A 27,998-nucleotide genomic window follows, 5' to 3' on the forward strand; every position below is an offset into this window, starting at 1 on the left:
GACTTGGTAGCTCACTAAATATGGACACGGAGGGAAAATTAAAGTCTCGGATAGAATGCTAGAAATAGAGAAGTTGGATCCGGCTTGGGGAGCAAGAGAGATCAGACTGGGGCAGGTGGGGACAGAAGGGCAGGCCAGCGATGGAAAAGCCCTGGGGGCCATTAGGGGGACTGATGGAGCTCAGCTGGAAGTCGACCAGCCAACAGTGAAAACTGTCAGAACTGCTTTGGCCAAAACAAAACTGAAAACCCCCACAGCAAAAGGAACTAGAGCAGAGAATCAAGTCAAAGAGGCATCTCCTGAACGTCCATTTAAGAGAAGAAGATACAGTCAGGAAAGAGCAAAGTGTCTCCACAGAAGCTAATGCCAAGAGATCACTCAAGAAAAAAGGATGCTCACCTGGTCCAGAAGTTTGGAAAAATCTGCATGTTACACCCCCCCCCCCCCGAAAGGGGCCAAAATGTTCTAGAAAACAGGCCCACTTACACCTCCCAAACATACTGCGTGAACAGTGTTCACACCCTGCAAACCACTGAGCTAGAAACGCAGGAGAACCAACTTAAATGATCCGGAAAGATCTAAGAGAACCTTAAAGAGGGAAAGCAGAGTCTGAGTTTCAGTGGACTGAAATGCTTTTAAAACCCTGGCAGTTCAGGCTTAACTTTTTGGAACCACTTTTGTAGTTAATGCTACCAACCAGAATTTCCCAGGATTAAAAAGTACTTTCAACACATGACACTGCCAAGAAAACATGAAGGGTGCACGCGCTGGGCTTGTTGCTCCTCAGAAGTGAGTGGGGATAAACGCTGACCCCTGTGCTCAAAACAAATTTCTTTTTGATATTTCCTATCGTAGCATTTGGGATTTACACTTAGACCAGGAATAAAGTGAAACAAAAAACACTTCTAGACAACTACACGTCCCACCCTGTGCTCGTCAGGACCCCAATCTCCACAGCGCTGCCCACCCTGCTCCCAAGAACAGGACTGGCCCAGGATGCTCCTGGGCCCCACCCTAGAGGGAAGGAGCAAACCCAGCCATTCACTCCAACCGCAGCTCCACCGCGGGGCACGGCACTGTTCACCTCTCTTATTCCAAAGTCAGTGCATGCTCTACAAAACAAAACATACTCCTTAATCTGATAGCAAGGTTTTCTTCCCTCAAAGGCTATTATTAAACTAAGGGTACACCCAGTCTACACACAGACGTAAGCACACCCTGGAAGCTACATGTCCCCTGTAAGTGCGGCAACCTACGTTCATTTACTAAAAGCCCCTCAGCACGCGACCTAGCATTTCCGGAATTTATTTCCTCAAACATCTTCCCTCCCACTCAGCATCTTACATGTCACAGAACACGGATGGACAAATACTGCTCTAAATCATTTTTTAAAAATTACTGAAATGCAGGGAGTGGTAAAGCTGAGCTCCTTTATTATAAAAATAATAGTGACGAACAAAGCTTCACCATGTCAAGTGACTACCTGCATGACAGGCTTCACCACAGATGCCCGAGCTAAAGTGCAGACATTAAGAAACAGAACAGTACACCCCGCAGACAGGGCAGAGGCATCAATGCGCTGAACACTTGCAGAAGTACCACCAAGCAGCAACTTCAGGCAGAACGGCTCAACAGGCCAAGTGTCCTCAGCATCTCTAACCCTTCCCTTCTGTCTTTTGGGTCCCTGCTGGTGGACTGTCATCACTGTATCAAACAGGAGACCCTCTGATTTCGGAAGCCTTTAGCTGACGACTGACTAGTAAGCTGCCCTGCGCTGTGTGTCCAAGTCTACCTTCAACCAGGGAAGCGGAGGAGAGACTTCTGTCCAAAATGAGGCATTTATTTGCAAAAAGCAGAAAGCTGAGGGGGAGCAGCTCCGAAGTCCCCAGCGTGGGTTCAGCCCAGTATCTGGCACACTCTAAGTGCCGAGTAACAGTGGTATTATTACCTGCAAGATGAACCAGTAAGATTGGAGAAGTTAGAAGAAATCACTCTTGGAGCCCAAACCAAAGTCTCCTAGTTCCTAAAGGCAAGCCTGGGGCCTGGGGAGGGGACAGAGCCTGCAGCTCTTGTGCCTGGGATTCCCCTTGGGACTGAAGCCTGTGGTCCCCGGCTCCAGGATTTCAAACCTTCCCTTCTAGTCTGACCAGGGCAGGCCTCCTCCCCTCCTACAGGCCGGGGTGGGGCCCAGCTCTCTGGCCTTTCTCCTATGTCCTGACTTTTGAGTCCTTTCCAGGCACACGTCACCATTTTAGATAACAGGTGACAAGTGCCTATGCACCTGCTTTCTCAGATTTCCCCCAGTATTCCTAATCTGTGTCATTTAGAATACATTTCCAAAATCAATGGTAGCTTTTTAGTTTTCCAAGCTACAAAGTGTGCCAAAAGAATTTACTTTTTCTAATTTTTAGCAAGTTTCTATTCTTAAGCATAATGACAACAGGTTTAAACATCCAATTAAAAAAATTCATCTTCTCTCACTAGGAGCTGTGAAGTAGGCAAAAAAGATAGGAAGTTCACAGCATCACTAAGATAAGGAAACTTCCCCACTGAAGACAGTCCATCAGGATGTTATCTACTGTTTAATTCAACGAACTATCCAAGCATAAATGAGTTTCATGGGACTAAGACGGTCTCACGGAGGGCATGAAACTTGAGGGGACCTGCAGTGGCTGGAGGATTAAGGTGGGGGTGGCGGGAAGATGAGTGCTGCATGGAGAACCCAAGGGCTAGAAGTCAGACAGTTAACCCCATGTGCCAACACGCCTGAAAAGGGACCTGCAAGGAAAGCAACCACCAGAGTGACCCCAGCATTAAACTAAGCAGAAGCATCTTGTTTGAAAGTAGGCGCACTGCTTCTCCTGTCTTCTGTCTTCATAAATGAATCCACTGTTATTAGAAATACACGAGCACAACAGAGAATTGGAAGGAAAAATAAAACCAGAATAAGCTAAAAATAACCCATAATTCCACTCCTCAGATAATCACTATGAACATTTTGGTTGATTATCTTTTTTAATGTACATACACATCAAAAAAATAAAAGTATAGACCTTACACACATTGTTTTATAGTATGTGTCCTTTAATCCTCATTGAATACAGAATTACAGAAATGTAAAGGTCTGTCTGAAAGTGCTGAGATAATCATCCTTAACAGCAAAACACTGAAAACAAAGGCTCAGTAAGAAGGCACTAAATAAGTGTGCCCATGACAGAAGAATAATCATTTTTTATATTTATTTTCTTAGACTAAATCCTTAGAAGTAGATTAGCTATTTCAAAATGCATACATATTTTGTAAGCTTTTTTCTTTTTTTAACATATTTCTCTCAGAAAAAGTATACTTTTTTCAGGCAATGTATGAGTGGACTCATTTCTCCACACCCTCACCAGAAGTGGTTTATTTTTCAACCTATGCCCCAAATTTTAAAAACAGTATTTCACTTATTTGCATTTTTAGTAGTACTGCTAGTAAATGTGGAAATTTTTTCATGTTTCTTGATCTTTATAAATTGCCAGTTTATTCATTTTTTTTCCTATGGTGGGGGAGGGTGTCCTATCTATCTTATTGCTTTATAAGCCCTCTTTTTATAGTAAGGAAACTTAATTTGCTTGTAATTTACAATACTTTTTTTCAGTTTGCCATTTGCTTTTTTATTCTCTTTATAGCATTTTAACATACAGAAGTTTAATTCTTCTAAAGTAATCAAAAGACCCTTTCCCTTTACAGTTTTTACTTTTGGTGTTAGGCTGAGAGAGGCCTCCATCCTGAGATCATTTGTATTACATTTTGGTTCTTAAAAAATTTTGGGAAAAATATTTTAAAAACACACACACAAGTTCACCACCTTAAAATACAACCATTTTTACTACTTCGAGCATTTTCACCAGTACACACACATTTTTTAAGCCCACATTTCATAAAGTCTGTTTTCCAAAGTATTTTCTGACACAGGCCCTTTTTTAAAAAAAAAAATCACAGCTTGTCAGATACAGTCTTAAATGGCTTTATAAATGTTTGCAAGGCCAGCAGGTCGCATTATCACACCCAACTTAATAATAGTCCCAAAGTTCCAGGACTGCTCATTTCCCCACCAGTGCCCAATCAATCTCCTTCAATGTCCACCAGCTACTAAAAGACCAAGAAGAATAAGCTCCATTCTTGGTGGTCAGTCCACTTCTGCATAATGAATTCTGTCATACTTATCAATTACCAGCTATCAATCGTTAAGCGTTTTAATTTTTATCTCTTTTCCGCCTCCACCTTCATATAAATCAGACACTTAGGGAGCTCTGGAGCCCCTGTCTGGTTTAACTCAGGCCCCCCAGCTGCTGGGCCTGACCTTCACCTCTCAAAGCCTCAGTGTCTTCCCCTCTATGCGGTGGGGCTTGGTAAAGAGTTGAAGCAGGAGGGTGTTCATGAACAAACTATGAGTTAAGTGAGCTGGTGCAGGCGGTGTGCTGGCACACGGTTATAAGGTCCCAGCCCTACGGAAGGTCTGCCGAGTGGAGAAACCATCAAATCCAGTCAAAGGGTTACGTGCTGGGACCGTGACCCAGGCAGGGTTCAGGGACCCCAGAGAAGGCTCCCAGTCCAGGATGGAGCATCCTTCCAAAGGAACAGGAGTCTGCGGGTGACAGGAAGGGGACACGGTACTCGGGGCAGAGGTAAGCAGGAGCAAAAGCAGAGGAGAGGGCAGCCGGGCAAGTTCTGGGACGCGGCTGCAACGATGCGGGAGCCCGGAGTGGGCGCCGACGGGTGACTGCTTCCTCGATCCACGGTTCCCCAGGGAGAAAACGGACACGACCACCAAACCCAGGCTTGGCAAGTCTGCTTTCCAAACACGAATGACATTACACTTCATAGGACTTCAAATGCTTGGCAGTGTTAAAAGCTATGGCATGCCCATGGAACCCACACAGCTCGAGGGCCTGAAGAAAACTGAGCCAATGAAAAACTATCTCACTTTATAAATGAGGAAACAGAAGCTTAGCACAATTAAGCTCCAGTTAGAGCCCATGTCTTCTCCCCCAAGCAAAATGCTCTATGCCTAAGCACAAATAAATGAATACATCACATACGTGTCTTTTCTAGAAGCTATATAATAGTTTCAAAAGGCAAACAAAAGATGACACTTTAGTGAGAAACTACCAGATAGCCAAAAATAAAATAAAATAATTTTTAAAAAGGTAAATTTTGAATTGGTCCTTAAAAATGGTACACTCTTTTCTCCAGACATATCTAAAAGACAAGCTCAAAATTCAGCCAATGATCCCCAAAAGACATTTTACTCCAGACTGACTCAATTGCTGAGGGTAGAAAGCCTATGGCTTTGGAACCTAAGGAGAGCTGAAGCGGTGAAGAATAAAAGGCAAACATCCTCCTATGTTTTGGGGCCCACATTTTCTATTTGAAGAAGGCCAAGTAACTACTCCTCAATTTAAAGCACCTTCATTTGAGCTTTCCAGGTGGAAAGAAGGCACACTATGCCTGCTGGGTATCCCGGGCGTGAACTTCTGATAAAAGGCCCTCAAGGACCCAAGAACGGTCTCTGCTATAAGAAAGGTCACATCAGCTCTGGTACCACCACTCTCTCCAACAGGGAAGAGCCTTCACGAACTAAAGGATTTCATTTCAAAGGCAAGGCTGCAATTATTTAACCTGAGGGAAAAGACTCTAATCTTGTTTAAAAAAGAAAACACACATAAAATTTTAAAAATCTATACCTTAAAACTAGTTTTGAAAGAAAAAAAAAAGCTAATTAAAGTTACAATAACTTATTTTCTCAGCACTTTCCCGGATTGCCATAGTTAAAGGAAACCTGAGTATTTTTCTGCCGGGGGCATTTTTCTGTATTAGCTCCCAGGGTGCTGTAATAACAATTATATAAAGCTTGCATTCTCTCCCAGTGTAAGTGCAGTGACTGTTTCTGCAGCCAAAATCCAAAGTGGTCAAACACTGGGCATAGAAGTTAAAATTAATCCAGATTAATTCATTCAAAAAAGTCCTCTGCTACTTCTGGGATGCAAAAATAAATAAGGAGTATCTCCTGCCTTTAAGGAATTCACTGTCTGAAAAGTATGAGAAATTACGCTGTACTGATAACCCAAACTAAGTTAATTATTTCTAGAAGATCATATTTAGTAAGATTCAGGCATTCAATGAACTATTAGCTCTCCGAAGTGGTAGGCGTGCATTAGGAAAGGGGGGCTTCCCTGCAAGGACCTGAGCCTGTGGTCTCTCTAAGGGAGAGAGGATTATTATAAACTGGCCTCAAATCCCTGCACTACACCTACAGGTTGTTTTTTTTTTTTCCTTTTTGGTAAAATAACTTTTAAAAGATGATTCCAGTGACCAAAAAAAGTTAAATATTTTTAGAAAGTACCTCGGCCACCCCTCTCAAGCTTACTGAACACTCTCCTGAAACCTCCAAAAATGGGCATAACAGAGTTAAAGTAAGCCTGTCTTATGTTTGCCTGCTTCGGAATTTGAAATGCGATGCAACAACTACTTCTCGACTCATCACGGAAAGCAACAAACAGAACTTCCAAGTAAAATTTGTCCTAATATCCAAGAACTCCTTTAGATACAGCCAAATATTCTTAGACAAAATGACTAGTTCTGCTTTTGAAATAACATTCGCTATTTTGCTCCACAACCCATACACGCGCCAGGATTTCAGAAAATCAGATAGACAGGGTGGCCACAAAATGAGGCGTTAAACTTACAACTGCACACGCTTCCGCAGAGTATTAAGATAAGTTTAGGTCCGAGAAGCTGAGGGCTTAAAATAAATGTAAATTTAGTTCCCTTCTGTCACTCCGATAAATTGCATTTCAAAAACTACGTGACCACTGACCCACTCCTAACTTTGAAGGTTCTAATGCCACCACGGAGAAGGGCAATTACACAGAGCAAATAAATACTTGAGTAAGTTAACTGTACTGCAATTCCCCATTTGCACCCTTACCACTAACCCCAACTGCGAACTAAAAGCAACAGCAGGCATCCAATCAGAAAAGAGGATCCTATTTTTGGCCGCGAGCTCGCCAAAGGGGGAAAACCCTGAACTTTGGGGATTAGTCTCAAGGAATACTCACACCGCGTTTCTCCCCGAACCCGCACTGGGCCTGCAGCACGCGACATCCCACACGGGACAGGAGTGGCGCTCGGGGCGACCCCTCCACGCGGGCGGCCTGCGCCCGGGTTACCTGCGGGGTCAGCGCGCGCTCCCGCCGGGCGCAGGGCCGGGGGCGCGCCGAGGCGGCGGCGCAGGCCCGGCCCGACTCGCGGGCGCTCGGCGGGCGCCGGGGGGCTCCGTCCCGTTCGGCCGCAGCACTCGCATCCCTGCGCGCCTCCCCGGCCGGCTGCCCCAAGAGAACCGGGCAAAGGGGCGACTATTACCCAATAATAGCACCCGGCACCGTCGCAACAATGCGGGCAGGGAACCGGAAAGCCGAGAGCCCGGCTCCGCGGCTCCTCCTGCGCGCGAGCCCCGTACCTACTTGGGAACACGAGTCGGGGAGAAGCGACGCTCGTGGGAGAAGTGATCCCGAGGGGGCGCGGGAGGAAGGGCACGCATCCCGGAGCCCCGCGGGGGTCGCCGCCCTAGGAGAGGCGAGGCGCGCGCGCCTGAGCAGCCCGGGGCCGCTCGCCCGCCCGGCTCCGCGGCCCGAGCCCGGTCGCGCTGGGAAAGGGGCGGGCGCCACCAGGCCGCCGCCTCGGGTGCGATGAATCGGGCTTTTTCCCAGTGCGTAGTCCGGGCCTGGCCGCCCCGAGCCCGCGTTCGGGGCCGCGGCCCGGCCAGGCCCGAGCCGGCCGGGGTGACTCAGGGCCGGGCCGCGCTCGCTCCCCTCCCGCCCTCAGCCCACGAGTCCCCTGGCCCCGCCGCCATTCCGCCCGGCCGTCCGCGACTCCGCGGCTCAGGCCTCGCCCGGCGCCTGCGCTCAGCCGCCGCGGCCCCAGTCACTGCGACACCGCGGCTCCGGGCCGGGCCTGCGCCGCCGCCGCCGCCTCCCCTCGGCCCCGGCGCTGCCGACACTCACCCGCATTTCTCGGAGGCCTAAATGGCTCCCGCGACGTCTCCACCTGGTCGCTGGGCCCGGCCCCGGTTAAATCCCCGTCCCGCCAAGGTCTGGCCGCGTCCCTCAGCCGCTGGGGCTGCCCCGCCTGGAGCTGCGTGCGACACGGCTCCCGCCTCCTCCTCCTCCCCTGCCCGCCCGCCGGCCCTCCTCCCGCCGCCGCCGCCTGCACCACGCAACCTCCGCCCTCTCGCCTTTCCTCCGCCGCTCCCCGCCCTCCCGGCCTCACCGGCTCCGGCTCCCGCGGGGGAGAAGCTGGTGGGGGAGGGCCGGAACGCATCGCCATCGGCGTCCGGGGCGGGGGAGCCGGGAAACCGTCGCCGCCATCTCCCCCCCGGTCCGCGGCGCGGGAGGGGCCCGGAAACCTCCCGCCCGCCGCGGCCGCGGCCCCGGGGTCCCCCCTGCGCCGCCGGGGCCCCGCTCGCGAAGTGGTTTCTACCTGAAAGCCCGCAGCCCCGGCCCCTGAACCCCCGGGCCATCCCCGGCCGGACGCACCGGATCCTCCTCCAGGTTTTACCGCCTCCCTTGGCCGGGGGCCGCCTCTAAGGACCCGGCTTCCCGCCACTTCGTACCGAACGAGGAGGGGTCACCTTCTTAGGTCGGGGGCACCAGCCTTGGGAGAAACTGCCCCAAAACACCCGGGAGGAGAGGGTCTTAAACACCACTCTCCTGCCCCGCTCCTGCGCGCACACACACCCTGAACCCTGAACCGACATGGAACACAAGTACACCCAGTCGGTCTGCCTCCCCGGCAGGGATAACAGCCAAAAGCGATACCCCGACCGGCTGATAAAGTCCGAGATGGGCGAGTGGCCCTGAAAAGCAGGTTCAGACTCGAGAGAAACGTGTCGTCCATTCTGGAGCCCCGGGACCCCTCCAGGCCTCAGCAATCAGCACCTGAAAGCCGAACTCCTAGGCGCCCCTCTCTCTTTTAAAAGCCTTTTCTGAAATAAAACCAAACTAGGTTCCGTCTTCAAACTCTTTAACCGACTCTTTAAGCAAACGTTGACCAAGATTCACTTTACCATTTATCTTCGTAAAGACTAAGAATGGAATTTAAGATTTTTACTTAACATGGATGGTATGAGGTGTGACTATAGGATTGTTCTCAGGTGTAGTCTGGAGTAGTTCATCGCATTCATTTGAAATTAACTCACAATTAGGTACCTGAAGTATAAATTTTGGCAGCACAATAGCCCCCTGGCTTCCTAGGGTCACACAGGTGAGAAAGCACGGACTTCGAGGAGCTTCTGCTTTAATTCCGTGGTTCACAGCGTACCAGAGAGCTACTTCCATTAACAAGCAAGGAAAGATTGCAAATTATCTGGGCAAAAGACTTGATGAATGTAACTTCCTGTTTTGCTCCAAACTAAAACATTACAGAGATTTAGCATCACCTTGGGGTGGAAATCCTAGGCTCAGAGCAGAGGGCTGCACCCATAGTCCACACTATTTCCTGAGTAATATGGGCTTCTCTTAGAAGAAATATTCCAGGAGTATATAGGTGGTTCCTCCTATTGAAATGTGGTCTTCTGTCAACATCTGTTAAGTATCTGTAGAAGTGTGGCCTTTGACTATAAAGTAAGTCTGTGATCTCAGTCTGTGCGAGCATTGTGAAATTCTTGGTTTATAGCCTAAACTTCTAAATAACCTAGTCAGAAGAAAACTTCGATGTATTTACAACTTTTTTGTGGGCACATGGTAACACTGAAGGTAAAAATGGAAGGCTTGTCCCTGTGGCCTGTGCTTTCCGCTGTACATAAATGGCTTCTTTTAGACCCTTGCTTCTTCCCCTTACTGGAAGTGGTGCTTTCCTCATCTTCCCTAACCTGTTCTCTCCCGTCGCATCATTCAGTATGATCTCCTGTCTGTGACTTCTCGCAACTAATGCACAAGGCAAGTGGGTCAACTTTCCCATTACTGTTTGTTTTTTCCAAACTCTCTTTCCTTAATGGTAGTATTTAGTCCACCTATCCTATCCTCTCCACTTCTCACTGCCTCAATTCCTGCTTAACTTCCTTCCATCCTTTAGCGTCCACTCATCTGCACCACTATTCTTAGCTCTTAGACTATGCCATTGACTTTTACATCCACTTCGCAACCTGGATGCATCTGTACCACTCCTACTCTAGGCAGGTAACCTCGCCTCCTACCTAATGAATCCAGGCCATCTGTTCTCTTTCCCCTCCGAAACATCCTTTCTCCATCTTTCTCCCTGCCTCTGCAAAATTGATGTCCCCCTTTCAAACGACCCAAAGTTTGGAGGAATAATTAACTTGATAGATGTCAGAATCAAAATTCAAAATGTCTCAGGCTAGAGTATTAGGCCAAAACCAATGAAATAAATTATACCTTTACAAGTCGAAAACAATATGATGATGTCCAAAAAGCCCACATGTTAGATTGAGGCAGACCTCTGTTTATATTTAAACTCAGCCTACCATCTTTTGCCCTGGTTAAGCCAATTGTAAATGGGGATTAAAATACCTGCCTCATAAGGTTGTCGTGAAGGGTCATTCCTTCATAATTCTGGCATAATTCCTGAAACACTGTTAGCTCCCTTTCTTTCCTCGTCTTCTGTGCAGTGGAGGTCCACTGACTACCCTGTTGTCGTCGATAATACTAACATTTTCCAAGGCCTGGGAGCCTGAAGACTCAAAATCCTGACCTGGCACCTAAGATTTACCATAATCTTTTCCTAACTTACTTTTCCAAATTTCTTTGCAGCCACTTCCCAAAAGAAACTCTCAACTTCATCCCATCCTGTTGAGTCTACGATTGGCCCACAGGTACCAGCCTTGAATTACCATTTATGAATGCCTACTTCCATTTGTTCCCTGAACAGAAATGATCCCTTCTTTCCTCCAACTGCAAATCATGCTGCCTCTTTCACATCCTGCTCACATCCGCTTCCAGGAAGCCTGCGTTGCACCTTCTGCACAGGCTTTTGTGATCCACTCCCTGACCGCCAGCTTCTCACCTGTGCCCTTAAACTAGATGGTCTGTGCCTTGGTAGAGCACTATTTCCTGACGTTCACCAGGCCCCTCAGCATTGTTCCTGAAGAACACTGAAGAGTGTTCAACCATCATTGTTTACTAACCAAATGGGAAACGTGATGAGCCCTATGAGCTATTGTTTCTAAGACATGAGTAAGGAACCAGCCATCCAGTGCAAAGTGAATTCATTTCATGAGATAGTTCCCAAACCTGTCTTTGCTTCCGAATCACCCAGGGATTTGCATATTGATTCTGGGGCCCTGATTCCAGACCTACTGAGTCAAAACTGGGTGGGAAGGGGAAGGGAGTAAATTTGAAACTGCCAGAGTTTATATCCTGGCTTTACTAATTATCTAAATAGCTTTAAACAAGTTACTTAACCTCTTTGTGCCCCAGTTTCTTCATCTATGAAATGGGGATGATAATAGTATCTCATATGAGATTATTATGAATTAAATACAACAAACATTACTGATAGTGATGATGATGATGGTATAATTATCCAAGGCCAGTCTGGTGACCTGAGTTTGGGAACCACTGATTTAATGAGCTACTCCTTCCTCTGTTAAAGTTTCAAATATTGCGATCTTAAAATTTCTGGGACTAGCATCACGACATACTACAATAAGTCTTCTTTGTTTTGAAATAGTGTATTTTAAGGAAGAGGCGCTAAGTAAACAGATTTTTCAATTAAATTTGTTTATTTAATTCAAATATGAAATATATGTTTTTGCATGATTTTCTAAAAAACTAGTTTCTCTTAGGGAAAACAACTACACGTGTACTCTAACTAAATAGAATAATCCAACCAGCTTAATATTCAAAGGAAGCAAGCAGGAAGAGATGAAATAACACATGATTTCTCTCACTTAGGGCAGTGAGTCATAAGTTCTTTTTGAAGAAGCAGGTTTTTAATCGTCTACCTTCATTCATTAGAAAAAAATTCATAGCTCAGGTTAGTCCATCAAATGCCAAACAAACAATATTTAATGGTGTTAAATGTAACTAGCTGTAAAAATAGGAAGCGGAAATTTATTTAACCAAAGTCACAAAGTAAATAGGTCTGAATAGGGAACACAGAATTTGCAGCCCCACCTTCTCAATTCCTGTTTATAAATGGCCTATACAAACAAATACGCAAAGGTCTTACTTTTATTGCCTGGAATTCCACCAAAGATTCCTAGTATCCTCTCTTAAAGACTCAGATAGCTCCGGGAGTGTAACGGAGTTTGAGTCGTTCACACATCAGCATTACCAAGTTCAATCTTCCTAGCCCAGATCGGACAGCACCCAAAGAAAGGAAAGTCTGGAGGCAGATCAAGTTTGGGAGAAACAGTGCTTCAGGGAAGGCTGGAGTCTTGGGGGTCAGAGGTTCTGGTGAGAAGAACCATAAGCAAAAGGTGGGACTGAGGAAAGGAGACGGAAGCACCTTTAACAATCCAATCTGTCCAGTTCCGAATTTTGCAAGTTGAGAAGTCCTAGGCCTCTTATTTTGGAGACCCATTAGGCAGAAAATACTGTTGCAAGATAGTCTTTGGAGGTCTGACCTGGGCAACAGAACACCACTGAAACATGAGGTTGGACCATATGAAATTGCAACTCATTTTCAAATGACTCAAACCTAGTCTCTATGGGAAAGTGACTGAGTTCTAGAAAACTGCCCTAAAATCTCTTCTTGCAGGAAGCTTGCACACCTCAACCCAGCCCCATATCCACATGATTCCTAACACCGTGTCCTTATTAAAGTGTTTATCAATATCGCATTCTATTTTCCCTTCTCTTCTCCCGCTCCCTCACAGACTGAGCTCCTTGAATTCGGAGACAGTGCCTTTATGACCATATCTAATATTTATCATGGTGCCTGGCACACATTACACTGACAGAACAGTGAGAACCCAACTCATGGGATTGTTTATACTATGAAACCCAGTGATACTACCTTCCTGCTCAAAGACCTTTAATAATTCCCTGTTTCCTACCAGAAAGAATGACAAAGACCTCATTCCTAATAGTAAAACACCCTCTACACCTTGGCTTCCATGCCTCTATCCATACTTGTCTCCTTCTGGTTTCTTATATGTGCCAAGCTACACCCCAGCTGGACTCCTGTGAATGCCTCAGTGGGCTCGGTGTGTTTCCTCATCCGACTGCACCTTCCATATCACTGTTCTCCCCCAATCCCTGCTCACCCAAATGCGAGCCATCCCTCTGGCCCACCTTAAACGCAGTCTCTCCAGTCAAACCTTTCTTGCTTCTTTGCCTGATGTGAATTCTACCCCTTCCCTCACACTGGCTAAGCTTCTTGACATTCTTAAACAAGTTTGTATCTCCCCAGGACTGTATTAGTTAAGGTTCTCCAGAGAAACAGAACCAAAAAGATATATATATGTTGCCTGGCACATAGAAAACTGAAAGAATGGTTAAAACCCAATTTATGGATTAGTTGGGATTATCTGGGAGAGAGAGAGAGACTGATTAAGTATAAGGAATTGGCTCACGTGATTATGGAAAGCTGGCAAGTCCAAAATCTGCAGGGTGGGCCAGCAGGCTGGAGGCCCAGGGAAGAGCCAGTACTGCAGTCCAGATCTGAAGGCCTCTTCAGATGGGTGACTTGCCTCTTGCTCATGGAAGGTCAGTCTTGGTTCTAGTCAGGCCTTCAACTGGTTGGGTGAGGCCCATCCACATTATGGAGGGCAATCTGCTTGACTCAAAGACCACTGATGTGTTAATTTCACCCCAAAAGCCCCCCTCATTCTGAATAATATTTGACAGATGTCAGGGCACCATGGCCTAGCCCAGTTGATACATAAAATTAATGTCTGTAATCACTGAGCAGGCTATCCTGGACATAGCAAAGGACACTATTTCTTTATAAAGCATCACTCATTGCCTCAAGTTTCTCACCTCCTGTGGACTCTTCTGCCCATTTCTACCTGCCTATTCAGCTCAACAGTTTCTCTCCTGCACTTACTCCTACTGCCTACCCTTCTATCTTGAAACCCGCCATCCCTTGGCTTCCGAACTCCAAACTCTCATGCCTTGTCTAACCTATCTGGTAACTTTTTCTTCATCTGGCTCTCTCCACCCACCACTTAAATGTGGGTTCCTGAAGCTTCTAGTCTCATCAATGTTTTCTTGCTACATCCTCTTTTTGGGTAATTTTATCATTTCCACAGCTTCAGTTGCCAACTATATCAAATTATCACCTCCAGCTCCATCGAGGGACATGTCTAGGTATCATGGCACCTGATGTTTCTATGATTTGGGAGGAGGGTGCTCTTTAAGAAAATTCTATACTAGGATGGCTGGCTATAATGTAACTCTACAAAGAAACCACACAGATGTAACCCCTTTGATTCCACATTATATTTTATTCCTAACTCAGCTTCCTCTCAAACAGAATCCCCCAGAGTGAGAGGAAGTTGGGTGGAAAGAGGTAATAGGATCTTAATCAACTGCAACTACAAGAACCCACTTCTGAAATTTTTACAAATGCATTTGACTAATGAACATATAGTTGCCCCCAGTCCCTCTCCCACCCTCCGGGGGCTTGGAAGGGCTCATTCATGGGAGGAGCTCTGAAACAAAGCCTCCATGACCTTCAGGAGGGTCCACCTCCACCCCTGTTTTCAGCCTCTCCCACCGTCCGCCCAGGTCTGATTTTCTACTGCTTGTGCCCCCTCCACATGCGCATCCCCCATATTTCCAATCATTTGACCTCGAACAAAGCCCACTATTCTTTCTTCTCCTGATCCTATCCTGTATCTGCTCCTGTTTTCTGCCTCTGGTGTTGGCAGCACCATCCAAGGGTCTATCAAGTTGGACACCTCAGGAATTTTTTATTCTGTCCTCTTTTTCATCTCCATGTCCATTCGTTCATTAAATCCTATCAGACTTAGGCATGTATTAGCTTCATTTGGCCTGCTACCGTGGCCTCCTGGCTGGCCTCCTCTGCCTGCCTCCAGCCTCTCTTTTAATTCCTCCTCCACACAGCTGTGGAGTTTTCTCTCTAAAATACAGTAGTGACTTTCTCTAGAAGCAGGAGAGCTGGGGCTCTGGAGCTAGACGACCTAGGTGTAGATCTTGACTTCACTAGCTGTTTAACCTTGCCAAAGTTATTTCATCAGTCTTTGCCTCAATTTCTTCACCTGTAAAATGGGACCAGTACACCCTGGATTGCATAGTTTTAAGAAAGAAGTGAAGACCATTTCATGGTGCTGGACATGTAGGAAACAATTGGTATGTTACTCTCATGATCGCAGAGCTTTCCTCCAGAAAGCTTTCAATGGTTTCACATCACGAAAGAAGACATTCAATAATAATCTTCATAGTGCGACCTCCGTCTCCCTTCCCAGTTTCCATCTCAGCCATGTCTCCTCCTGGACCTTGTGTTGTTGCCACACCTGACTACCGGGGGATCTCCCCAGGAAGGGTGGAGACTCTTGGTAGAGACCTTTGTTGGGAATGTCCTCCTTCCTTTTTCTTTCCTTGAATCATTCTCCAGATCCCTAATCCCATGCCATCTTCTCCATGAAGTGTCCTCAGCCTTTTCTTACCCTTACTGTGTCCTCGTGTTTCCTCATAAACATTGGCCAAAAGTCCTCTGAGTAATTTCCAATTCCCTCTCTCCCTAAACTTTCTTTTTCAACTGCCAAAAGTGAGGTTTATGTTTCTGAGCCACTATTCTTGTATGTAATGTAATACGTGTAAAGTATATCTTGGATTATTCCAAGTTTTTATTGGCAGAAATTGGAAAGAACAGTCTAGTCATGAATGATGAAGTGTGTTTTCCAGGTCATTCCACATTTGGGCCAGGAAAAACTTTATAGCCCATCAACACCATCTGTTTATATGCTATATTTTAAAGAACAGCTATAGTAGTTTGAGAATGTGGACAGAGAATTTAAGAAATTCCAGTGACCTTAGACTTGGTTTTCTTGGTCTGAAAGGTCAGTTGCTTTCTGACTCAATATTCACATTGGGGATTAAAAAATTGAACACTAAAGGAGATTGCAGACTGCAGTTCTCACTGAACAGATAATAACCAAAAAAGATATTATACTACCATTTTATGAGAGAAATTACTTTCCTTCCCCCTCCATTAATTTTTTCCCTGTGAAATGGCAAGTGAAGGGGCCTCTCTCGAACTTGCATAATTTCCCTGACCATTTTTTAAAAACATGAATTTAATTCAGACTTGGAATCTGGATAAGGAGCTCCTGGCGAGTTCTGCTGGCAGGGTACATTCAGAAACCAAGCTCTCTTTGTACAGTGAGAGTTACATTTTATTGTTACTGATAATGTCCCAGAAACTTCAATGTCATCAACCACTGTTCCATCTCAGCAGTGACAAGGCCGTTGGCAGGCTTTTGACTTTGCTATTGATGCCATCAGCATCCAAGTCTGCTTCTGGGAGCTTGAGGAGTTAATCAAGAGGGAAATATCATGAGGAAAACAAGAATTACAACCCCTTCCCCAATAACTTGGTAGGGAAGCAAGAGATACAAGAGAAGGGGGAAATCAAGTACTAAATATCCAAAATAAACACTGAAACTTTCCTCCAGTTTGGGAAGCCAGTCCACCTTTCCCATTGTTTCGTCAATGATATTTTCTTTTATTTCTCCCTACCTTCTTCTTTCCAACAACTCTAACCTTTTACTAAAAGATCAGAACTAGGTAGATATCCCTACCCATTCTGGTTCCCTAGTTGCTGAAAGATGGCTGGCTGAATTGACTTTAAATTAGGACATGCTATTTGGATCATGCAAAAGGTTGTATATTCTGAACATACCAGCAAACCCGTCTGGAAGAAATTGGCGATGGAATAAAATTTACTTTGAACCACAGATACTTCAGTTTCCCAGACAGAATGAGTTGAGTAGATGTCAGGAGTGAGTGTAAAACTCTAATGGTCAAAAGAGAGTGAATTTTAAAAATCCCAGGGTATCTACACTTGTGGAAAAGAAGGCATTTACTGTGATGTGTTTCTTGAATGTACACTTGGTAAACCATTTGTTAACTGACCTACTTCTTACCCCCTGCAGCTAAAATGCTCCACTGTAACTCAGACATGGGAAGTAGGGTGGCTCTTACCTTGCAGAGACCAGGCTGTATTCAACTGGAGCTGCTGCAGGTGAGCGTTTCTGGCTCCGCCCTCAGCCTGAGAACGATGGTGGGAGAAGCAAGGAAGAGACTCCCGTGGGAAAAAGACAGACTCAGGTGTCCCAGCCCGTGCCTAAGATAGGAGGCCACAGCCACGCCCTCCTGCTCCCCTCAGGCAATGCCGCCTGGAGCTTCTGGCATTTTGCATGATGGCCCTTGGCCAAATAATCCCATTCTTCTTGGATGTCCAGAGTTCACACCTGCCAGCTTGCTCTGCACCTCTTACCTGAATTAGCATTTTTCTAGCTGTAAGTTATCTGGGAGAAGGGCCATGTCCTCACTGCACTTAATTGTACAATATGTCCCCAGATCACCTTTCCAGGCTCACTTCCCACTCTGCTCCTCCCATACACCAGTAATCTGTACCAGGGCTACTCACTGTATAAACATTCTTGCACTTTCCTTCCTTCTAGCTCTTGCTAATACTGCCTTGGATGCTCTTCTTACTCTTGGGTCCCTCTGTTGCAATCCTACTTGTCTTTCAATTCCTAGCTTGGTTATCGCCTCGTCAGACTTCCTAGATTTCCTTGGCTGAAAGTAATCTCATTCTCCTTTGTATTCTCAGAGTATTTGTTTGGACCTCTGCGATAGACACAGATTCTTGTGTGTATTTCTGCTGCACTAGATTCTAGGCTTCTTGTCTTCATCCTCTAATTCTGGTCTTCTTGCAAAGCAACAGGCTTTAATTTTGATGATGTCCGATTTATCAGATTTCCTCTTACGCAGTATGTTTTTGTGTCAAGTCTAAGAACGCTTCACCTAGTCTCAGCTCCTGAAGATTTTCTCCTGTGGTAAAATAAAGATTCTTGACTTTATTCCTAAAGATTGGGGAAAGGAAATTAAATATAATGGAAATATTGTGAAAGAAAAATTGTTATGTTCACATTATTTAATTAGAATTCCTTGCCATTTAGAAAGATGAAATAGTTAAGGATACATGCATGTGAAAGAACAGGGACAAGTTAAGTGTGTTCATAGCCAAAACATTTGAGTACAGAATAGTTATTAAAAGAAAAACCATGATGTCAAGTCAGGTCTCAACAAATAATTTTTAGAAACTGGTGATTGAAATAGATGTCAAAGAAGAATGTAAAAAAAAAATAAAGTTACAGAATGTATTTCTCAAGAATTTCTTTAGCCTGGGTTTAAAGTTCTCAATATGTATATTTTACGTACACAGGGAGTTCAATATGCTAATTAAAAATGTAAGAAGAAAACTCCAAATTTCAACTATAACTGTGATATTCAGTATGATAGAGTGTTGATCATTACATAAATTACATTAAAATTATTTTCAAGGGGATTCTATGAAAATAACACTTTGTTGAGAGACGAGCTTTCTAAGTATGTCCATTTTTCACCCTGACTGGTATTCTCGAAGAAAATAATAAGATGCAAAGGGTTTTGCTTATTTGTCTAATTCTAAAGTCGGCAATGATAGGGGTCCTACCAAAATCAGCTGTCATCCTTTGAAATATTATCCATGTGGGTAAAACTGTATAATATTTTATCGGCTGCAGCTCACTTTTCCCCACCCAAAGAGATCTCAACCTCTGAACTGTAGTAGTCCTTGGAGTTAATGTTCTGTATGGTGGCTTTAATATATGTGCACAAAGGTTTTTATACTCCTCCCTAAGAGGAGTCCTTCAGCTTTGTTCTTTCTAAAAATCACTCTGGCTGTTTTACATGTCTTTATAGATTTTAGAATCAGCTCATTGATTTCTATAAGAAAGCCTGCCGGGATTTTGATTGGGATTACCTCTTGAATCTGTTTCTCTCCATCTCTACCACAATTCCTACCCCAGTATTAGGCAGGATGAACAAGAGTCTACTAACTGGTTCATCTGCCTGTACTTTGATCTCTCCCCAATCTGTTATTCACCCTACAACTGGAGTGGTATTTTTAAAACATGTATCTGATCATGTCACCTTCTTCAAAGGTATCCAATTATTCTTGGAATAAACACTAAACTCTCGTGTGGAGAAAAGGGAACCCTCCTATGTTGTTGATGGCAATGTAGTTTGGTGCAGCCATTATGGAAAACAGTATGGAAATTCCTTAAAAAACTAAAAATAGATTTACCATATGATCCAGCAATTCCACTTCTGGGCACATATCTGGAGGGTATTCTAATTGGAAAAGATACATGCACCCCAATATTCATAGCAGCACTATTTACAGTTGCCAAGGCATGGAAGCAACCTAAATGTCCATCAACAGATGACCAGATAAAGAGGTACATATATATAATGGAATAACTACTCAGCCATAAAAAATAAAATAATGCCATTTGCAGCAACATGGATGGACCTGGAGATTATCATTCTAAGTGAAGTAAGCCAGAAAGAGAAAGAAAAATACCATATGATATCACTCTTATGTGGAATCTTAAAAAAAAAAAACCACACAAATGAACTTATTTCCAAAACAGAGATAGACTCACAGACATAGAAAATAAACTTACAGTTACCAGCAGGGAAATGGGCTGGGAAGGGATAAATAGGGAGTTTAAGATTTGCAGATACTACTATATATAAACTAGATAAACAACAAGTTTCTACTGTATAGCACAGGGAACTCTATTCAATATAATGAGGAAGAATATGAAAAAGAATATATGTATGTGTATATATATATGACTGAAACATTACACTGTACACCAGAAATTGACACATTGTAAACTGACTATACTTCAACTAAAACAAATAAATAAATAAAAACTAAAAAAAATTAAATAAAACCAGAACACAGAAAATAGACTGAATCTTAAAAGTAACTCTAAAAAAAAAACCCCTTAAAATGTAAAATAAAAACCAATAAACATAAAAATAAAATAAACACTAAACTCTTACATGGCCTATAAGCAGGGATCCTATTCAAAACAGTCTAAATATTCAACAACCCATATTGCACAGGTACTGACCATCAGAACAGACGCCAGCATCTGGGAGCAGCACTGAAAAAAGCTGCCCTCCCTGCCCCATTATGCCAGGTATTACTCCTTTGGTTCCTAGATCATGGAGAAGTCCAGAAGAGGGGCTGGGCGGCTGGACTGGGGGGACCCTAGGGTAGCTCAGCGCAGCAGTCGTTTATCGTCTGGTGCAGAAGTGTGTTACTGCCCTAATGACAGTGTTGCCACATGGGTGCAGACCAGCTGGCCATCAGGGCTGCTTCCAAGACCTTCTGTGGTCTCGCATCTACCTGCTCTTCTGGGTTTATCTCCTGCCCTCTCTGCTCCAGTCACACTGGTTTCCTTTGACTCCCGCTCCAGAGCCCCTGGACATTCTGTTTCCTCTGTGAACATCTTTCTTTCCTCCTTCACCAGCCAACTCCTACTCCCACTCACCCTGCCTATCCAGACTCTAACACAGACTCCCAAGTAATAATCCCTCACAGCACCACATCTTTCTCCTTCCTTGTATTCATCACACTTGTAGTTATAAATATACTTACATGATTACTCAGCTCATCCTCTCTTGTAAGCTGTAGGAGGGCAGAGACCATGTCTTCTTTTGCTTACTGCGTCCAAGGTGCAACCCAGTGACTGGCACATCCTAGGTGGCCGATAAATATTGGTTGAATACATGAATGAAAAACCAAAGTCAGTTCATTTTCTCTCAAACCCATTCTTTCTGAGTTTCCCAGTTCGGCTGATGGCTTCATCTACCTAGCTGCCATAGCAAGAGACTTAGAAGTCATCCCAGATTCCTCCTCCTGTATTCCAGTATTAAGATAAACATCAGATCCTACTGGTTCTAGCTCCTAAATATGTTACTAGCTTAGCTCATTTCTTGTCTGGACTAGAGCAGACCCCTCCATACTCAGTTCATCTCCAGTTTTGCATTTACTTTGTCCATTCTCCATGCTGCCCTTAGGGTGATCCTTTGAATCTAACCAGGTTAGTCCCCTGTGTAAAATACTTCAAGGTTAAGTTCAAATTCTTTTCTGATCTGGTTCTTGCTCTCTTCGAAGGCCAGTTGTCTGTGACCATTCATTATACATCTTCTGTGAGGGAGAATGTTCCTTTAGGGAGAACGAGCAACCCTAGATACAGGGCCCAGGTTTCATCTGGCTCTATTCTTAGAACTCAACATCATGTCTGGCTTGGAGAGAGCAAATGCACAAATGTTTGTGGTATTGAATGGAAATGAACAAGACTTATTTTTGTCCCAGTGTGCTGTCACAACAGCGCAGTACAGTGAAGAATTCCTAAGGATGACGGCAAGTCATTAAGAAATGGATCAAATTATATTTATAAACTTAACATACTACATCTTGCAAAGCAGTAACATAAGAATGATTATAATTTTAAAGTTTCAGTTTAAAGGCATGATTGTTCAACTGTTTTGGAAAGTCAGTTCTGCAAAATCACATTCTGTTAGTCCCTGGGATATCGAGGGGAGCTGACTATGACTTAATAACATTGCATTTTCCTGGGGGTGGGATGGGATGGAAGGGGGAGACTTAGCAACATTTCTGAGTTTGACATATACTTTCTTAAATTCCACAGCTGAACCATTTTTTTTCTGTTCCTTCAAATTACTGTCATATCAGAATCTTGCAAAATTCTAATTACTTATTTTTATTTGCTGCTCTGAGAGATTGTATTTGGAATTGAAATTAAATCTAGGTATAAGGTGTGGCTAGAGCAGTCCATAGGCAAGAACGTATGTGATTCAACATGACATGGAAAGAAATGATGCCAGCAGGTACCATAACAGATGCAGCCTTTTTAAGAGACCAAATTTCCATCTGTTGAAGGCAGCTGGCCCAGCAAGACTGAGAAATAAAAATCAAAAGGAGAGGGCTTCAGATATATGGTATAAATCGAATTTAAACTAGGAAACTCCCAGCAGAAGCTGAGCAGCATAATTTTAAGAAGCAATTTTAGTCAGGGGTGGGGAAGTGTCTGGGAAACAGCTGTAGTCAGAAGGCTGAAGAAGACACTATAATTATAGCATTTGAGACTACGACTTTTTCCAGTATGTAGTATGAACAGTTAAGATGATTAAGTGATAATTGTCTCAGTTTTCTTACCAGAAAAATGACTTTGCCTCTAAAGATATGTAAAACAGTATCACCTGATTCCCACATTCAACTTGGAAATTCTGTGTGGAGTCAATGTCCCACCTTAAGCTCTGCCCTCAGAAATGGGTGCTCTCCCGGCACCAACATAAGGTTTGGGCTCAGGGATGCTGTCTCATCTGAAGGGACCTTTGTGTAATTCTGTGAATTTATCAGCTTTTGCCAGCCTTCATACTGTGGACAGTGGGCCCAAGACACGGCTAAGAGAGGACTGTCACTGTGAATTTTTCTTTACTGTGTAACCTTGTATTTTGAAACTGACAGAATTTGAGTTAATTCGGACAGGGCCTAACTTGCATTTTACCACTACACCATCTTTGTAAGAAACATTTGAAAAGTCAAGTTAGCATTTTTTGATAAAATTTCAATATTTTTTCAAAATAATTTTGTAGGTACCCTCAAAGGCCTAGAAGCACCATTTACACATAAATTACTATCTTGGTTACCAAAATCACCACTGCCTTTTCATAAAACAAGTTCTTACAGTAGATGGTAATTTGTCACGCTACATCCAATTTTCTTCCAATACACTTTTATTAAACACATTCTATGTGTTTAATACTATGTTTAGCATTATTGGTGATAAAAATAAGTACTAAGGAGGCAATAATACACTTGGCAGGATAAAGCCTTCTTGCACAAATATTTTTATAACAAGCAAGAGAGTATATAATCATAGTATAAACTGTGTCATAGTTAAGTACTACAGAAGTTCAGAGAGACAGAGGCCAGTGAATTCTGGGTTAGTGAAGACACACTTTATAGAGAATGTTTTCTTGTTTTATTTTTTTCAAATTGAAGTATGGTTGATTTACAACATCGTGTTAGTTTCTGGTGTACAGCATAGTGATTCAGTGATACAGTTATGTATATATTCTTTTTCATTTTAGGCTATTACAAGGTACTGAATAGAGTGAGCATGTTTGTCATCTGGATGGAAATACAACTTTAGTTCTTTCCAAAGAAATTACAACCCAGACTCCCACCAATTTACAAAAGACTTTCCTGCACTTAATTTGTTATTAATATCAGCTTTTATGGTGGGTATAAGTGGGAGCATCATACTGAGCAGCTCTTTTCCCAGCTGCCCCCAGGCCCCATCTCTGCAAGTCTTTAGGGTCTTAGGTCTGGCCCCTGGCACTGCCCTGTCCCAAACCATCACCCATTAGGACTGAGGCTGCAGAAATACGCAAGAGCTATTACCTCCTGATATCAGGGTAAATGCCAACAAGATCTCTGAGTCTCCCTAATTCTCCAGGATTTTCTCTCAAGAATGTGTTTCCAGAAAGAATAAAAATTTTCTTTTGCACATCTTCAGTAGAGCCAATTTTCCACTTTCACTTGAAATCTTACCTCTCACTTATAAGAGACATGCATTGTTCTTGCCCACTCAGCACCCATCCTCCCCTGTTCTGGTAACAGAAAGCAAATCCTTTGGGAGCATTTCCCACTGGTACGCTAGACCTGCCTCCCAAGAGCCAGTTGTTAAAATTTCAGGAATTTAGCTAGTCTGTTGTCACACACAGTCACTGTTTAGCATTAAATTCCTTATGACTGAAAAAGGTGCTATTGAAAACAAAGGTAATGCCTACACAAAACTCATCATTTCCTAATTATTTTACTACATTTTATTATTATTGATGGTCTTGAGGTTACTTACATTCATTTTACCTGCGTGGTAGGAATATTACATAGCAGGTGTGTCTTCATCTCTCTTCCCAATTCCGTGCACATCAGTAGCTTGAAATTTGCTTCAGTGAAAGTGTTTATTACACCATGGAAATTGGCAAACGTTACAAATGAAGACTCTACCTCTGACCCTCACCCAGAACTCCTTGTTAAACATCCCCACAACCCCGCACACCACTGGGTGTGCCCCATCCCACCCATCTCTCCCCATCTTGGCTCACGTGGATCAAGTCCTCAAACTGTTTTCCAACCCCAGGAGTGGAAACATGCCCCAAACTGCGAATGAGAGTGACTCCTCTGGGGTCCCTAAGTCAGCAGGATGTAAGTCAGCAGCTGGTGATAGCCTCTTTGTCATCACAGAGAGACTGCCGGAGAAGGAAACCAACACAGAAGACAGCAAAGTGGGAAGACGGAAACAGATTCTTCATGACGTCTTTTAACATCAAAATCTAGCCTTGTCTGAAGCTACTATACCCTAGACTTTGCAGTTACAGGAATCCACCATTTCTCCCCTATTTTTGGCCTGAGTCACGTTGAACTTTCTCTCACTTGAAAGAGCAATTTTCCACAATAAAAACAATGTATAAAAATCACTCCAGGAGACACTAATGAACTCATCTACAAAAGAAACAGACTTGCAGACATAGTAAACAATCTTACGGTTACCCGGGAAGTGGTGGGGAGGGATAAATTTGGGAGTTGGAGATCTGCACATTTTAACTACTATATATAAAAATAGATTAAAAAATTTCTTCTGTACAGCACAGGGAACTATATTCCATAACTTGTAATAACTTTTAATGAAAAAGAGTATGAAAACAAATATATGTATATATATGCATGACTGGGACATAATGCTGTACATCAGAAATTGACACATTGTAACTGACTATACTTCAATTTAAAAAAAAATCACTCTAGGACTGTTCCTGAGCACTCATGCTTTGACAGTGGCTGTCCTGACTCTGTTCATGTGACAAAGAAGGAGATGGTCCATGTCCTCCAGAAACATGCTGCATGGTGTGAAACTATACACACCGAGTCAAGCTCAATGTCATATTTCCTCAAACTATATGACTTGAGGCTGGAAGAATATGCCCAACTTGTGGAAAGAGCCCTGTATTAGAAGTTGAGGGCTTGCTTTCTAATCCAGGGGTCCCCGTGATTTTGGACAAAATGCCTCACTTCTCTGGGCTTCAGTTTCCTTTTCCAGAGAGTGAGGAGCGGAGGCTGAGCGACTGAGGGGCATCGTCCACTGTCCCAATTCCTACGGCGCTACTGGAGACCTTGATGTTACCGAGCCTTCTCTAATTCTCCAATGTTTTCCTGTCACTTCAAAACAAAATATTTGGTTAAAGTGCCACATTCTAAAAAGGCTCTTATTTTCATTCTTTAATCCATGAGCGAGAGAGTGGTAAAGCCAAGAGGTGACGAATGAATGACAAGTGACTTTTCCCTGTAAGAAGATGGAGGCCCAGAGAGACAGTTACCGTGGGGGAGGGCCAATTTCGTGGAGTTCATCCTTCAGTGTCTTCCACCTGCTGCATCACCAGCCTGTGATCATAGGTGCTAATTAAATTAATAAAAAGGCATTTTGTTAAAACATGTGCCCCACACCTGCTGTGTCACCAGACACAGGTTTCTTGCCTGCTGTGATGGGACAGTTTTACCACTTCAACAAGGAAGACAAAACAAAACAAAACAAAACCAGCAAGAGGGAAAAGTCAAATCATAGCCAATATGTCCCTGATTCTCCCCTCTCCCAAATGCTTCTTAATTTGTGCTGACATATTAGGAAAGCACACATTTTGAATTTGACATTCTCAATTACTTAGGGCGTAACAACTTTGTTTATGAGCTATTATAATTACAAGAAATAACATCCTGTCCTCACCCAATTAAGGACGAGTGAGGATGATAAACTGAGAAATTATAGTTTATAAAAATAAAACCTTAGAACCAACAGTGGGTACGTCCATCTCTCCGTAATGATGCTCTTACTGAATGGTCTGGAGATCACTTGTTTGGAATTAATTTAAGAAGCTCTAGTATCATCTCTTCTTGACTTGAATGTGGATGCATGTGTTTTTGTTTGAGGAAGACATGTTTAAAACAATCTGTTTTGCTTTAGCTACATTTCTTGTTAAAAATGGCCAGACCCCAAGATGTTAGGACTAGATTTAGTTGTGTGAGACAAAAACCCAAAATAAGAATTTATTTTCCTCTCATCTAGAAATCTGGGCAGAATCTTCAAGTCTGGAATGATGCTCCCATGGTCTTTCCCATCCATCCCACTGCTTGGCTGTGTGTGGCCTCTCTGTTCAAGTTTTTCTCATGGTTCAAGATGAAATTGTACCCGATCCACTTAGATCTTACAGCAACCCTTAGACACATGACATAACTACAGGGAATGTAGAAAAATCAAGTCTCTGTTCTAGGCAGCCATGTACCGAGCTTAAAATTACTTGTTCCAGTATTATCGAACAAGAGTGGCAAAATTCTTCTGCAAAGGGCCAGGTAGTGACTATTTCAGGCTTTCTGAGCCACCTGGTCTCTGTCTTAACTACTTAACTCTGCTGCTGCAGCGTAAACGCAGCCACAGACAATACGCATGTGAATGTTCATGGCTGCGTTCCAATAAAACTTTATTTATAAGAACAGGTGCCTGGCTGGATTTGGCCCACCAGCTGATCCCAGTCATAGAAGATGAGTAAAACAGGTGCCAGGGATAACTAGTACTTCTCCTACACCCCGTAATTGAGATAATTCAGAATATTAACTTTGTACATTCCTTCTGCACTCGGTTCCCATTTTAATAAGGTTAGCGGCAAGCAAAATGGCCAATAATTAAACTCATCCAAAATGATGTCGTGGGGGCAAATGTGTTTCAGGCTCTCTTTGAAAGACTAGTTAGTGAATTTCAGTTATGCTTTTGTTTTTCATGCTGACTCTTCCTTGTAGGCAAAAACTCCCATTTCTTACCTTGGCACTCAACCCAGTGCTTGGGAGAAGCAAGATTCCACGAAATGAGCACTTTGAAGACAACGCAGAGGAGACACTGAGAAAATAATGATAGCTTTACCTTCTTCCTGGCAGGGTGGGACAAGCCTGTGATCATCCACTTAATTACGTCTCACTTTGAGATCATTTCTTTCTTCCTGGTAGAAGAATGATGGACCCATCCTAGGCAGTTCTCACTCGAGCCAAATACACCCTGTAGGAATGCGATCAAAACTGACTGTGGTAATTAAATTTATCAGTAATTTTTCCTATTGTTTCATTACTCTTACTCTTCTTTTTTCTCTAAGTTCTAAGACAGCCCGGGGTTGACGAGGTCAAGTATAAATATGTAAATACATAATTGAGAGTCATAATCCCCCCGACCCTGCCTGATCTCTCCCAGATTGTTTATATGCCTGTCCTAACAATCCGACAGTTGGCCAGGAAAGCCAGGTTAGAGTGATTCCTGTTGCTTTCAGATCTCCTAAAGTGAGAAAAGCTGTTCTACAAACCGCCCTCCTAATTCCTTTTCCTCCACTTAAGATCTTGTTAGCAGAGGGATATTAAGCTTCAAGATCTCCCCTTTGCATAGTACTGTTTACTGTGTTGAATCGACTTTTAGCATCTCCCAAATTCCTAATTTTGTATTCAGTACAAAAGGTACTTCAATTAAACTGATCAAATATTTTTACTACATGGATTAGAAACTAGGAAGACAGTAGCCTTATATTTCCATGTCTATGAATGGCAACTTTGGATGAAAATAATCAATAAGCAATCGATAATAAGAATAGAAAGGAATTTTATTTGATCCAAACTGACTAGCCCAGAAGCCTGCTTCCCAGATGACTCTGAAAAACTGCTCCAAAGAAGGAGGGTTTCCAGCACAGTTTCATCTTTTGTCAGAACAAAGAACATTAAGCTGGATACAGACCAGCACGTACACAGCGAGTCTATGACCTTGGCACCTGGGAAGGGAG

The 27,998-nt window shown here is 43.6% G+C and overlaps 1 protein-coding gene and 1 long non-coding RNA gene across 4 annotated transcripts in view; both read right to left on the bottom strand.

Annotated features, from left to right (window-relative positions):
* Positions 1 to 8,551, bottom strand: part of CUL1 (cullin 1) — a 90,805-nt gene extending 82,254 nt beyond the window's left edge. Inside the window, exon 1 of one of the 2 annotated variants that reach the window (XM_032483273.1) lies at positions 8,314 to 8,551. The gene's annotated coding sequence lies outside the window, so the exon portion shown is untranslated. Of the gene's footprint in view, positions 1 to 8,048; positions 8,224 to 8,313 lie in introns of those variants that run through there. The other variant, XM_032483272.1, reaches the window with a different exon arrangement.
* Positions 8,552 to 15,917: 7,366 nt separating this feature from the next.
* Positions 15,918 to 24,619, bottom strand: LOC116664792. 2 transcript variants are annotated; one of them, XR_004321239.1, is made up of 5 exons: positions 23,990 to 24,619; positions 20,698 to 20,798; positions 17,623 to 18,029; positions 17,175 to 17,241; positions 15,918 to 16,497 (listed from the first exon to the last, which is right to left on the bottom strand). It is a non-coding gene; the product is annotated as an uncharacterized LOC116664792 (long non-coding RNA). The 2 variants fall into 2 exon arrangements; XR_004321238.1 differs by having other exon boundaries at positions 17,175 to 18,029.
* Positions 24,620 to 27,998: the final 3,379 nt, after the last annotated feature.

This window comes from Camelus ferus, chromosome 7 (assembly GCF_009834535.1).
Source record: "Camelus ferus isolate YT-003-E chromosome 7, BCGSAC_Cfer_1.0, whole genome shotgun sequence".
Lineage (NCBI taxonomy): Eukaryota > Metazoa > Chordata > Mammalia > Artiodactyla > Camelidae > Camelus > Camelus ferus.